General features: G+C 39.5%; 1 protein-coding gene across 1 annotated transcript in view; it reads left to right on the forward strand.

Moving 5' to 3' along the window:
* Nucleotides 1–13272, forward strand: part of LOC102311041 (cytosolic phospholipase A2 gamma) — a 40021-nt gene extending 26749 nt beyond the window's left edge. Inside the window, exon 15 of the mRNA XM_005945674.3 lies at nt 4436–13272. The gene's annotated coding sequence lies outside the window, so the exon portion shown is untranslated. The remainder of the gene's footprint in view (nt 1–4435) is intronic.
* Nucleotides 13273–14013: the final 741 nt, after the last annotated feature.

Below are 14013 nucleotides of genomic sequence, written 5' to 3' on the forward strand. Positions count from 1 at the left end.
TGAGTTGTGATTGCAGGCTGGTCTCAAGAGTTTTGGATGAATGAAATTCTAGTACTTATAGTTATTATATTTCCTCAAATCATTTACAGGACTCTGGTTCATTTATCTGTCATGGTGACATAATCCCTTATTTCTTTCCCTACCTGTCTCTCATGTTTACTTTAAAACATACCATTTAACTGTAGCCAAACATTGCACATTGAAGGTGCCCGAGACATCCTCAGTGTTTCAAACAGCTGACTGCACCCTCTTTGCACACCTGCACCTGCTTTCTTCATTTAGCCCTCTAGTTTAAATATCAGCTATTTTTGCTGTACTTTCTGCCAGACTGTCAAAGTTCTACTACTTTCAACTTGTTTATGCAGCATGTTTGTCACCTTTACTCCTAATGTGATCATTAGATTAGGACATGTCAGTTTGCTAGCATTAAGTTTGTTAGAAATGTGTGCTGTTTATAATATTAGCTTTAAAGTATAATTTGAGTTTTTACTTTGTCTGTATGCATTCCCAGTTTCCCAGTTTAATAATATTGAACACAACACTGTTCCCAGCTGGGCCAACTTGTTTGCTGTCTACCTGGGACTGGACATCAATCTGGTGCCAGTGTTTCCAGTGAACAGATGTAGTAGTTTTGGCACACATGTTGGAGGTAGCTACTCTTCAGGGCACAGCTACACAGGCCTAGGGAACGGTTAGTGACCGCCTGGCAACCAGTGGTTGCTAGGGAAAAATGAGTTTTCCCTGAGGAATTGGTGAGTGGTTCTGGGAGAGTGGTTGCTGTTGCTAGGTGAAATCATTTGGAAAGAGGTAGTGCACTGAAAACCTTCTTGCGATTGCGATTACACAGTTTGCATGGAAGACATCAACTTATCTGCAAATGTTCGGTAACTAACCACTGAGTCATAGTGAAACTTGAAAAAGACTGATACAAAGTGCAACTGGAGACCATTTGCCTCCAAACTAAAAGTTCCACCTTTTGAAATGTGTTGATTTCAGTGGTAAGGCTAACTGGTTGATATACAATTTTCTCTTGAGAGGAGACATTGCTGGGAATTGCTGACTGGTCTCTAGACCTGTGTGACTGAGACCTTACTAAAACAGGAAGAATATGCGATTCTTATGATAGATGATAATAAACAGAAAGTATAAAAGATGGAGGCAGCTACGATAATGTCAAAAACCTGCTTTGGAGTGTGATTTTAAGGCTCAAACTTTGGCATTTTTGCTGCGATAAAAGAGGAAAATGGAAAAGAGGATGGAGTGCCAAAGCTAGCTAGCTAATAAAAAGTTAAAGTAGCACAGAAACAAACTCAAACCAAAGGATAGTGTTCTCACTGCCACTGGATGTTATTTATATGAAAAGCCCTTTCCAGTAACCTGGACTAACTCGTGAGATTTGCTTGATAGTCACTGTAATTGGTTGCAGTCATAGAAAACAATAGAAATCATTGTTTTATTGTGTACATGAATTGAAAATTCTGTTAACGAAATCTTAAAGTTATGTAAGCAGTGGATTGTAGTTCTTGAAAGATCTAAATTAGCCAAAATTGGAATTGGCAGGAGCAAAACAGGAAACCAGGATTGGCCAAGAAAATTAAAAATTACAATTAATGCATTTCTAGTTTTCCAAGTTATACATATAGGAGCCAAATAATTGCTGGCACGATCAGATGCAGTTCTTTTCGAATGACAGAAGCCAGGGCCAGAGTGAAGCCAGTTTTTTTTTTTTTATCCTGGGACCATACTACATTTTCTTTTTTCGTGATGCAGGGAATTGGATGAACAAAACAACTGCAGTTCACTTCTTACTATTTTTCCTGTTTTTCCTGTTTCTCATCAGCCTCTGCTGCAACACTTACATCTGTTTGTGCCTTAGATACCTTCCGCTGGGCTGCTGTTGTCTCTCTGCACTGTTTGTTTCCCATTCATGTCTTCAGTTCTCAGTATTAGACAGAGTTAGGGGTGGGCGATAGAAACGATATACGATAGAAACGATATAAATTTGGCCAACAATAGAGATTTTGACTATACCGGTCTATTGCGATAGCGCATGTTGATGATGTAATCAAGCTGCGCCTGTTTTGGTCGGAAGCATCCAACCATTATCATCTGCAAATTATGCCGGGCGACAGTCATAGCAAAGAGATGAAGCACTTTTGAAATATGGTGAAAAGCCAAAAACTGCGCTTCCTCCACTTCCGTAATATTGATTCATTAATGTTGAATTCTCTCGCAGCTGCTCTATTCCCATGTTGTTCAGTATATTAATAACTAACCTCGTATTGTGGATGAATAATCTCAGTTGTTCCCCTGACTGAAGTTTGGCCCGTGTATAGCATCCTGCTATGCGATTACATTTGTCCTTAATGACCAGAATCCCTCACGTTAACTTTTATCGAGTGGAAGAAAAGTTGGCGTTCATCCTCCAGCTTCACTGTGCTAATGTTATGCTAACATAGCTGTGTTGCTAGCAATCATGTAGCACAACATTATATACCAGGTAGTCCAACTTCAGTAACCCTGCAAATGCCACTGCTGTTTAGTTTCCTGTCTTCATTTATGTTGGAAGTGATAGCAGAGCTGTACGTTTGAATTAGTTTCAAAAATCTCTCAGTCAGAACATGGTATGTTATGTTTAGGTGGAAACTAGCGAGCTAACTTTCTGTTAACTTCTAACTCCGTTAAATTTAATAAATTCTGTTTTCATGGATGCATGGATGTTAAACTTAATTGTTACGCCTGCTAAAGCAGCAATGCTGATGATTTTATTAAAGATGAAAGAATGTAGACCGTTTTTAACTCTCAGTGTTCGTTTGATTTGGGACCTGAAGCGGACGGAGTTTTGGACCAAGATTACTCCGCGAAGTTCCTCACTACGGCAGCCGTAATGCTCTGACAATCGATCAAAACATTTTTTAACAGATTTCTGCACGCCAAAATCGTTCGAGGTCAGTAAGCACATCCAGAATTCATACATAAGGCACACTCTCGATTTTTGAGAAAATTAAAGGATTTTAAGTGTGCCTTATAGTATGGAAAATACGTTATACAGAAGAAAAGAATATATCGCGATATATATCGTTACCGCACGTGCTTCAGATTATATCGCGATATGAATTTTAGGCCATATCGCCCAGCCCTAGACAGAGTACACTCTGGACAATCTGCCAATGTGATGTAGGGACAACACAGATTCACACTCACATTCACACCTATGGGCAATTTAGAATCACCCTTTAACCAAACCCCACTAACTGCATGTGTTTGGACTGTGGGGGGAAGCCGGAGTACCTGGAGAGAACCCAGGCAGGTAGGGCTGTGCGATATGATGAAATATATTGGATGAGGAAATGAAAACATTTATCGTTTCATATTATACACTATCGTTTGTTTCGTGGTGTTGCAAAATACACTGTTTACGGCAATAATTTTTCATCGTTTGGATGGGTCACTATGTGGATGCAGGGACAGAGAATACCAGCATGGCCAGTGAAGATGAGGCAGAACCAGGTAGCTCCAAACAGAAGGACCAGTCAAAACAAATCAAGGACCTTATTCCTAAACGAGGGGCTACCTCTGTAGCTTGGACATGGTTTGATTATGAAAAGTCTGACACGGACCAGAAAGCTGTACTATGCAAATTTTGCTGCAAACTGATCCCCACCACAGACTCAAACATGACAAACCTCTTCTACCACCTATGCAAGAATCCTGTAGAAGAGTATGGATAGAGTTTATGGATGAGAAGCAAAAAAGAGCCGTCAGGTGCTCAAAATAAACCTCAGACTCAAACGTTAGAACAGGCTTTTACCAGCAGCACGCCGTGTAATAAATACTCACAAAGAAAATGGCGGCCTTTACAGGTTATATCTAAAAATATATAAACATTGGTCAAAACACTCGACTCCAGGTACACGACGTCCCGCTGAAAACACTTCACACAAGTTGAGTTGCCTGAGATTCACAGAATTGACAGAAAAAGCACAATTTTGTGATATATATCGTTATCGGGATGAGAAATGTCTTATATTGGGATATGAGATTTTGGTCATATTGCACAGCCCTACATGCAGGTGGTGGAGTCAAATACAGGACCTTCGTGCTGTGAGGGAACAGCACTAACTACTCCATCTTTTTATCCTCAGATTCTATATTATACAGATCATTTTGTACAAAACAAGGGGTACACTTTTTTTATAGTAGTTGATTTATAGTAGTGCTAAATTTACTAAAGTTGTGGACTATTTAGGGAGGAGGGAGTTGCGTCAGGTAGTGACGTCCATGTCATTGTCTGCAGTGTTACAGCTGCAGAGGCGTTAACAGTGTTTGCGTAACCTATTTCATTCCAGTCTGTAGGTTAAGCAGAGTCAAACTGATGTGGGATTGATGCGTGAAAGTGCTATAAAATGTTGTCTCCTTCTCTTTTTCCCTGCAGCTCAGCCTATTACATCCAAGCTTGATGACGGTTGGTGGGCATATAAGGATGTTGTCCAGGGGAGCTTTGTTCCAGGTAAATGATCTCCATCAAAGTCAAATACAATGGTTCAACACCAGATCAAATGTGTAAAGATGTTAGTCACTGACACAAGGGTTTCATTTTTTGGATCATAGTTTGTTAAATAAAATTCAAAATCTTTGAATTTAACAAATGAAGCTGATTATTAAGTTGCATATTTGTGTACCACACATGCATGTATGTTGTTAACACTGCATTTTAGACCCAATCAAAATTTGGCTTCATTAAAGTCTTTAGAACTTAGCAACAGTGATGTACCCATAGGCGTTTCCCTGGTTACAGGTGGTTTCCAGACAGTTGCCGACTGGTCTCTAGACTGGTGTGACTGGGCCTAACCAAGCATGAAAGACTGGAGTGGTGGTGGTTTGCATAGTGGGTTGGAGTGTGGAGTAATCATAGGCAAGCTAAAGCAGGTCAAAGAGTTGGCCATATATGAAATTTATCAATTGGATATGGAGAAAGGTGTCAGCTGATCCACCAGGATTGATGCTAAGCTTGACTTTGGGGGCTACTAAAGTAATGCTACATTTAATTAGACACCTAACTATATTTTTTATAAAATTACAAACACATTTTATGTTTCCTTCTTTTTAAAAAGAACAAGCTTTTTTGGCTGTGAGGTGGTGTTAGACATCCACTCCAGTTATACAAGGTAATGTTACTCAGCAGCATTTGTTAAAATATTAAATGCATATGTACATTTATTCTGATGTGGTTCTGCTCAGTGTGTGTTGAACGGGGAGCTCATTTGTACAAGCCTCGGGACAATCACAACTTATGGTTCCCACATGCTACAACAGCATTGTGATGTAGTGTTTAACAAGGTCACATCACAGGAAGGTCTTTGGCTGAATCTGCTGTTTGCCTGAGGAGTCTGCAGAGCTGTTGAGGAGGAAGTGTGCCCTTTATCTTTTCAAAGAAACTTGGATGAAAAGGGCTGTCTTTTTCTAAATGTCTTTTTGGTGATCTTAAAAGATGGCCTTTTACTTTTCAATTTTTGAGCCATATCTTCACATTGTTTTGAGGAAAGTTGTGTTTTCAACATCTTTTTCAAGTTTACCCTGGGTAGGAAGGAGCGCCTTTTTTTGTAAGTTAAATTTTTACAATTTTTTTTGTTAACATAAGCAATAACTTGTTTTTTCTTTAAAAAACAGCTGAAAGGCTAATTCAGCAGCAACAAGTGGCTTTCCTTTCACTTCCTGCAGTCCTTTTGCTTCGTGTCTTTCTGTCTGAATAGCACGTGCTGAGTTCACTCAATTTATTAAGTTTTGACTCCGACAAACAAGCACACACTGAAATCTACAGTTACTTTTATTTTTACGCATTCATGACGGAAGCCTGCTGTGTCTTTAATATGTATAATGAGTTAATGAATGCCTTTACTGTCGCTGAAAGAGTCAAAGAAAAGGGGCTGCCTGTGTTTGACTGCACAATAGTCAAAGAAGGAAATCATAAACAAACAGAATAGTCATTAACAATAATGACAAAAAAGGTCTTGAAGAATTTTAATATGTACTGGTTGTTGTTCTGCATAATAATGAAGAGTCGCGTGTTGATTTGAGGTCCTTTTTAAAAGATTCAAGCAGCCCCATGTGGTGGTTTTTCTTTGATTCTGGTACAAATGTTCTTAATGCAAGTAAGTGATTTTTTTTTCTGTAACGTGAGAAAAGGGAAAGCACACCTATATGTACGATCCAATGCTTTACTAACATGACCCAGAAATAACGGGTTTGAAGCTTATTGTCCTTGTAGTCATACATTCCCTTTTTTCTTCTTCACTCTGGTGTCGATGCTGTCTGTAGCTACTGGAGAGATTTCATCACTCAACGTGATGCAGGGTTTTGCAGTATCTTTCAACATCAACATTCTTTTCGTGTTGACATCAGGGCCAGCGATCACAGACTGTATTAGTAAATGACTTTGGAGATGATGTAGATGAGGGGCACATTCATTCACCTTTATACTTCTGCCTGTCACATGCAATTAATTAACTCGAGCCAAGGTAATGGAGTTGCCGAGGCACCGCAGCTGATCTTCCTCGCTGTGCCTCTGCACGTGTAGAAGGAGCTGGGATAATTTTATAATTACTTTGAAATCAGCTGAGTTTAATTTGGAGTTTTACTTTCATGCTCGTGCAAGAGTCGTGCTTTTAGATGCTGCGCCTCCTGTTTTAGAATGAGACTGAAATAATTCCAAATGAAGAAGTGTGATTGTGTGTGTGTGCATGTGTGAATTGCCTTCTGGGAAATTTGAGACTGTCAGTAGGCTCATCACATCAGCGAGCGTAGCCCGACTTTGACTACTGCTTTTTCACCCTCGATCTACTTTCACATGGCACCTTTCTTCTTGCTTTGTGTGAGTGCTGTGCCAGCACAGGAGAAATGCCTGCTTCAAGCTGTTTTTGGAGAGTAAAATGGGAATGTAGTCAGCAGAAAAAAAGAAAGAAAATGGAATGGTATTCAAAACTCAGTTCACTGTCATCTTGTGCGTATTTGCTGTGATCACCTTTGCACCCTCATGAGATACACAGGCTGAGATAAGAGAGGGACACAGCTGTGGGTGTTTTTCAAAAGGAAAATGGACTGAGATGAGTGTCTGCAACCTCTAAAGAGAAACACAAATTCATATAGCCTCTAGAGCGAGATTACTGTGAGATGCTCCACCAGATTTTGTAGGGAGCACAAATGAGCCAACTACTGGGCTACTTTGTCGTAAACACTGAGATTTTCAGAATAACAGATAAGAGGAGGCAGAGAGGAAGGAGTCTGGCATTGCTACTGTGGTTAGCTCATGAGCTATTTCTTTGGCACCGTAAAATACAAAACTAAATATAACACGAGATACAGTATGCACCGCAGAAACCATGCAACACCGGAGAGCCTTTGGCAGACGTATATGGCAACAAGTATCTCTGGTCCTCCACTTCACTTCACAGGTTCAACCAACAGCACCTATACTGAGAAAATAATCTCATATCCACCAGGAACGCCAGCAAGATGTCACATAATTTAAACGGTACTTATTTTTTGCATCCATACTTGGCTCACCAAGCTAGAAATGACTGTCAAAATGAACAGTTAATGAATCATCAGATGTGACTTATTCAAAGCTGGAGATTGGTTAACTGGCGCAGCCCGCTAGATCTCCAAGTTAAAGCAAAAAGCAAATGTTCACATGGCCCTGAGTAAACTGATTACCCTATATCGATTTTTGAAGTAAAAAGATGCAAGAGCCTGTTCTCGTTCCCAGGATGTATATTATTGCACTGGTGGTACAAGGCGTCCTTTTCAGACCTGGTTATGGTAAAAGTGAGGCACATCCGTCTCTGCTAACCAAGCACCCAAAAGTAGTTTTTAGTGTGAAAAAACTACAGAGAAAAAAAAAGCATTGATAATGATAAACTGTAACAAATTATCTTCTTTTACTTTCTTCTAACAATATTAAGCAGTATTCTGATTGGATATTTCTTTGGTGGTTTAGCCTAGTTAAAAATATTTTTGAAGCGTTCTAGTTTTTGGTTTGATTTGAAATATGCTACTTGTGCCACTGTTTCTGGTAGTTCAGTTCCAATCAATCTTAACATTAAAGCACTTTTGCAGTAGAAAAATACTGACTACCAGTTACAATGCAATGTTCTGCTGGCAAACCTTGGGTCCTGGCATTCACGTGTAAGTTACTTTGACACCTACCACCCACATAAATACAGTTACAAGCCAAGCACACACAAACACACCCATGGCAACAGCAGCCTCTCCCAGCAAGACGATATGTACCAAAATGCCGCAAAAACTGTTAAAGCGCGACTTAAGAAACATGAAAGAGAGCCCGAGGTGCGTGACCCAGCCCAGGCTGACTGAGCCTTCTTTAGAAGTGGCATAACAAGGATGATCCACCCCACAACCCACAGGATCCAAAGAATCTGCTGCAATGGCACGACAAAACAGTCCTCAGAGTTCCTGCCTCCAAGGGGTCAAAGGTGATCTGGCCTCACACAGGGAGCCAATATCACAGTTGATATTGCTGTAATGCTTGAGTGGTTTATATGGCCAGTTTTGTAAAGCTGTTGTATTTTCACTTATACTGATTCCAACCGAGAAAAACTAATTATGTTTGAAGGATTTTCAGCTGCAGCCGTTCCTTTCTTTTATACCAGTCATTACAAAGACGGCTTTAAGCTGCTCGCAGTGTCTTTGCATTGCAATTATGCTTTCAATTCAAAGGACGTCAAGTTAGAACAACTAATTTTTATAGGTTTCAAAGTGATCTAACAATGAGATTTCACTTTAATATAATGATAAGGTATGTTTTACAATGTGCTTCTGAATCAACCTAAAAATATGAACTCATTTAACAGTCAATTTGATATTTGCATTAGTTATTCGGTGAGCATTAGGCTTCAACTTTCTCTCATGCTTTCTCTCCCCATCTCTCTTTCCTTGCATCAGACTCTAAGGGGCGCCAGGTTCATCCTTTCGTTGTACATTTCTTATATATATTTGATCACATCTGTGTTTGGTTGTCTCCCTGTCTCCTTTCATCTTCTCCCTCCCCTTGGCTTTATTCTCTCTCATCTCCTCTGCCCTTTCAGCTTCTCTCCTCCTCCTTCATTCCTTGGTTTCCCCTATGCTTATGGCTGGTCCACTCGTCTGCTTTTCGTTTGCCTCTGCTCTTATTTTCCTGTCTCCTTTTCTCCAGCATATCCAGATTCTGGCCCAGTCACCCACCCTTTTCTCTCCATCTCTTTCTTTGTTATCCTGCTCATTTCTCTCCTTTTGCTTGTTCCCTGCAGCTCAGTCTTCATTCTAGCCTGAGTGGCCAAGAGATGTTGCTGTCATTCATTTGAATTTGCTCACATCTTGAGGGCCATTCAGAGCCAGAGGAAACCTGGACTGTGCGCAGTGGTTGACGATGGCTGATAAAGCCATTTCCTCAGTGAACATTTAAGTGGACATGTGGAAAATAGACAGAGGTTATATTTTGTAGGTCACACTAACCTAAAATGTCATGGTAACAGAAAACACCATGTTGGTCTTGGTGTATTTCATCTTTAATGTGGAAGACTAGCAATAAGCTAAAAGCAAACAGACTCAAGCAGCCTGTCTGAGTGTGAACAAAAACTGAAATCACAAGTTTTAAGATTATTCTTCTAAAGAGTAACAGAGCAGACTTTCACCTATGACAGCAATGCAGAAAACAGAGATGACCCAAAATGTGCTGTAAATTAATGATCCAACTGATACTGTAATTTGTGTGGTAGCAGAGAAGACGCACTATAGCTAAAGTCATTAGCAAGTATCAAATTAAAGATTTTACATTAAACGTGTTAACAAAAAAATGACACATTTTGCACACTCAGCAAAATTCATAGCATAACCTTTTGTTTTGTCAAATACTCCTGTACTCCAGCTAATTGCTAACTCTGACCATCTAGTGCAGGGGTGCCTTAAAATATAGTGAAGATGGTGTACACATTTACCTTTTACTGCTTAGGGGCACATATGGACCTTTATGGCCCTCAGATAATTACCCATAGGACATACACATGTAAATTGTATCTCCATTCCAAACGCTGACCAATTAGTTTTTATTACATATACTGCACCTGAAAGCAGGTGGGGGAAAAGAGCAAGACAAAGTGCAAGACGCAGGTTTTCCCAGCGGGTAACGCTGCTACTTAATGCCACCTCCAGCTTTTTAATACAGACTTTGTAGGTCTATAAATACCAGTTGACTGATGTTTGTATCCTGCGTGGAACAAAATGTCAGAGTCCTGATTTCTACTGCTAGCTTTATTTTCTGACTTTATTCTCCTTATTTTATATAAGTAATTTTAATTTTTGTTTGGGGGATGAAAATGACTTGATTGGATTTTGGTTTAGGTTAACGTGGACGTTTTTAATGTTAACTTTGGCTTGTTTTGACAGCAGCAGTCAAAACTATGGTTCATATAAAAAAAACTGAATAAAATATTATTAGTTTAGTCAGGGAGTGTCATTGTGAGAATCTTGAATTTTGTGCAGTATATATGTCAGAATGATTTCAGATCTTTCTACAGTGCAGTAAAGTAGTAACAGTAATATGACTAAATGCTCATCCTGGGTAAATAAGGGGAACTCAGTGAACAGTGAATGGAAACTTGTGTTCAGCTACTTATGTTATAAAATGACTACTTGTAGCCATGGTGAGTCCCATTTATCTTCTACGGCTCTGGGGTCGTCCTTCCTAAAGTCTGAGTATGAGTTTGTCAGGGTTATCTGCGCTGTGGATTGGAGTCTGCAAACACAAGCATGTAATTGAAATGGGCCTTTATCAGTCCAAGGAGAGAAACCTGTTATAAGAACTATGAGATTTAAAGACTTTTTGAGTATGACTCATACTGCAGGCTAAGTCAGGAAATCTCTGCTTGTGTTACTTCAGTTAATTTTCTTAGCTATGTCGACTGATTCTGGGGCTAAAAGTTTGAGTCTGTTGATCTTTGGAAATATTTAAACATGTGTATAACAGATTTTCATCACACCAAAGCAGATATTCTTTGTTCATCTCTGATGAATCTCTGACCTTTGCTCTAGTCCCACTCTGAGGTTGACATTTTTATTTTCAAATTTCAGTATATTTCTGAACTTCAATTGGATACCATACGAAAAGTAGTTTATCACATTAATTTATCTCATTCTTTGAAAAGCTTCCAAAGACTAGAAGAGCTTTTTTCTTCTGCCCACTTAGGTTAATAACTTAGGACATTCCCATCATTCTCAGTTACAGTCTGCTACAAATAAGAGATCCAATGGAATAATTAACAGTGTTGTACTTAAAACCTTTTGAACATGTAAGCACAGCGAATCGAGATACAAAAGTACCTTATTGTTCCTTTAGTGGCACAGCATTATAAGATTATCACTGCGGTGTTACCATAGACTGTATATAAAAGATGGAACACTGCATCAACGTCAGCATTTAGTCTGCCACCTTTTATTGCAATTTAATGTAAATTAACAGACGATACCTGAAAATACTAAATTTTCACTCACACTAAGGCTCAACATTCTTAGTAGTATAGTATCACACAGCACACACCACTTGTTATTCTCTTGTATGTCTTTTTGGAAGATTTAAACGCAGTCTCAAATTATTTAAATGTCCTGTTTATGTGAATACACTCTACAGTGGAAGGATAAATGAGGTAAACACTTGATTTGATGTATTTCTTTTGCAATAAGAAATAAAAATTACATTCAGCTCTGCCATTTTGAACCTTCTTCAAATAAACTCAAACTTCGTGACACCTGTACTAAATCCTTTCATTTTTTTCAAATCTGAATTCTTCAAAAAGAATCTGCTGTGCTATAAATGTGTATTTATTTATTTTTTTGCCTGCAAACTGGTGAGACTGGTTTCTGTATTCCTTTTAAACTTCCAGTTCCTTGGCTCCGTGCAGCAAACTGAATAAACTGTCAAGCTGCCATTCTCCAACACACATATTTTCTGTTAGAAGTGGCAACGTGTGTGTTTCCTTTGTGAAGTACCTCATTTTTTGCTACATCCCTCTAAGAGGACATAGCAAACAATATCTGTTTTTGCTTTAGACATACAGAAAGTCAAGGAAGACCTTTAAATAATAATTAGTCTTTTCTTAAGCAAATGCCAGGTAAATTATTTGAGTCAGGAGAATAAGTTCCATGTCTCCCCTGCTAACTCTGCAGTCTGCATTTCATTCAGGAAGAGCCCATCCACGGCCATGTTTTGATTGGCTTCCTCTATGCTTGGAATAGAGATCAAGCAAATGCAAATGAAGTGTTGTGAGGTCTTGATGACACTTGAATTATGTTATGGCAACATGACAGGAAGCTAGCGAGACACCATGTTCGTGTGGTTTCTCTCACTTTGTCATTGTATGTGTTTCTGGGCCTGCCTTGATATGAGGAGCTGAAAGGACGGAGGGAAGAAAGACAGGGAAAAAAGTCTGAGGAGCGGGTGAAGAATAGAGGAAAGAAGAAAAGCAAAAGCTCAGGGGAGCTGCCCTTTCCTGCTGATGGATCTCAACAGTAGCTCTAACCGTGCGTGCGCATGTGTGTGTGAGACCACCTTAAAGTGAGGGGGCCGGGTGGTGAGGAAAGAAAGGAGAGCTGAGGGAATTGAGAGTCTACCTTTTAGCTCTCGGTAGCTGCAGCGAGGAGGTGATTAAAGGCAAATTTAACAACGGGAAAGAGAGGAAGAACAAATGAAAGGTATATTTTTACAATTTTGCACTTTGGGTTACATTTAAAGTTCCAGGAAAATTACAGCTTTCCATAAAGCCTGTGACATATTATGGAAACCTGTCTGACTACCTCTACCTTAAAATGGTGTCTCTTTTCTAAATAAATTCTTACAGCACTTTAAGCAAGGCATTCTGCAGTGAAATCCGAGTCGGAAGTCTAAATTGTAATAATTTTATTATCAACACGACTGTCTGCAGGCACTATGTGAGGCTATTAAAACACTCTGCTTCCTATTTATGGACAGAATTTCAAGGTCTAGTGTAAGTTAGAAAAGAAACATGATGGGGATGCAGTGATGTCCTTTTGGCATCATCGCACAAGGTTCTTCAGTGCTGACTTGACAGTCATACAGCTGGAATGCTCAACATCACCAAAGTGCTTCTCTACTTGAAAGAGGCAGGCGGGTTTCCTTCAGATGAAGGTGGGGAGGTGAAGGACTTAAAGCTTCTTGGAATTTTGTTCACAAAACGGGGAGCATATGGCATATTATGGTAACAACTACAAGAACAGAGTCATGAACATGAGCAAATTATCAAATTAGATAGCTAGATTGACCAAGCTTATTCTTTAAAATCCACTATAAGAGCCCAGAGTAAAACTGCTTCTCCTCCACATTGAGGAAGCCTACAAGGTACTTGATGTGAATTCCCTTGTCTATCCACCTGGGTGAAGGCCCCAGAACCAGCCCAAGACTGGAGGAATTATATTTCTCTGCTGGCTCAGGAACTGCTAGGAATCCCCAGGTGGAGCTGGAAGTTATAGCAGCTCCAGTTGGTACCTGTTACAACTGCGACTTCAAATAGACTAGAACAGGGGTGTCAAACTCAAATACACAGTGGGCCAAAATTCAAAACTGGAACAAAGTTGCGGGCTAACGTTAATATTTATTGAAATATATTTATTCCTCCAGATATAAGAATGAATCTTTTCTTATGGACTAAAACACGTTTTGCTGAAAAACTGAATATGGAACAAGCAAAGCTTAATAATAAACAATATATATATTAGCTGTATAATACCAGTAGGCCAGCTCTAATAGTAATTTGGTGTGGCTTCGTGGGCCAAATGTAATTAGGCTGCGGGCCAAATTTGGCGCGCGGGCCAGAGTTTGACACCTATGGACTAGAAGGTTTGGGTAACGGCTGTGGAACTTCAGACTAAATCCCCCCAAATGCAGAGCTTGCTAGAGGGCATGTATGATTTCTATAATTGGAGCTTGCAACGCAGGGTTTTCTGGTT

This window comes from Haplochromis burtoni, unplaced genomic scaffold, assembly GCF_018398535.1.
Source record: "Haplochromis burtoni strain Fernald_Lab_line unplaced genomic scaffold, NCSU_Asbu1 Contig_441, whole genome shotgun sequence".
In the NCBI taxonomy this organism is placed as follows: Eukaryota; Metazoa; Chordata; class Actinopteri; order Cichliformes; family Cichlidae; genus Haplochromis; species Haplochromis burtoni.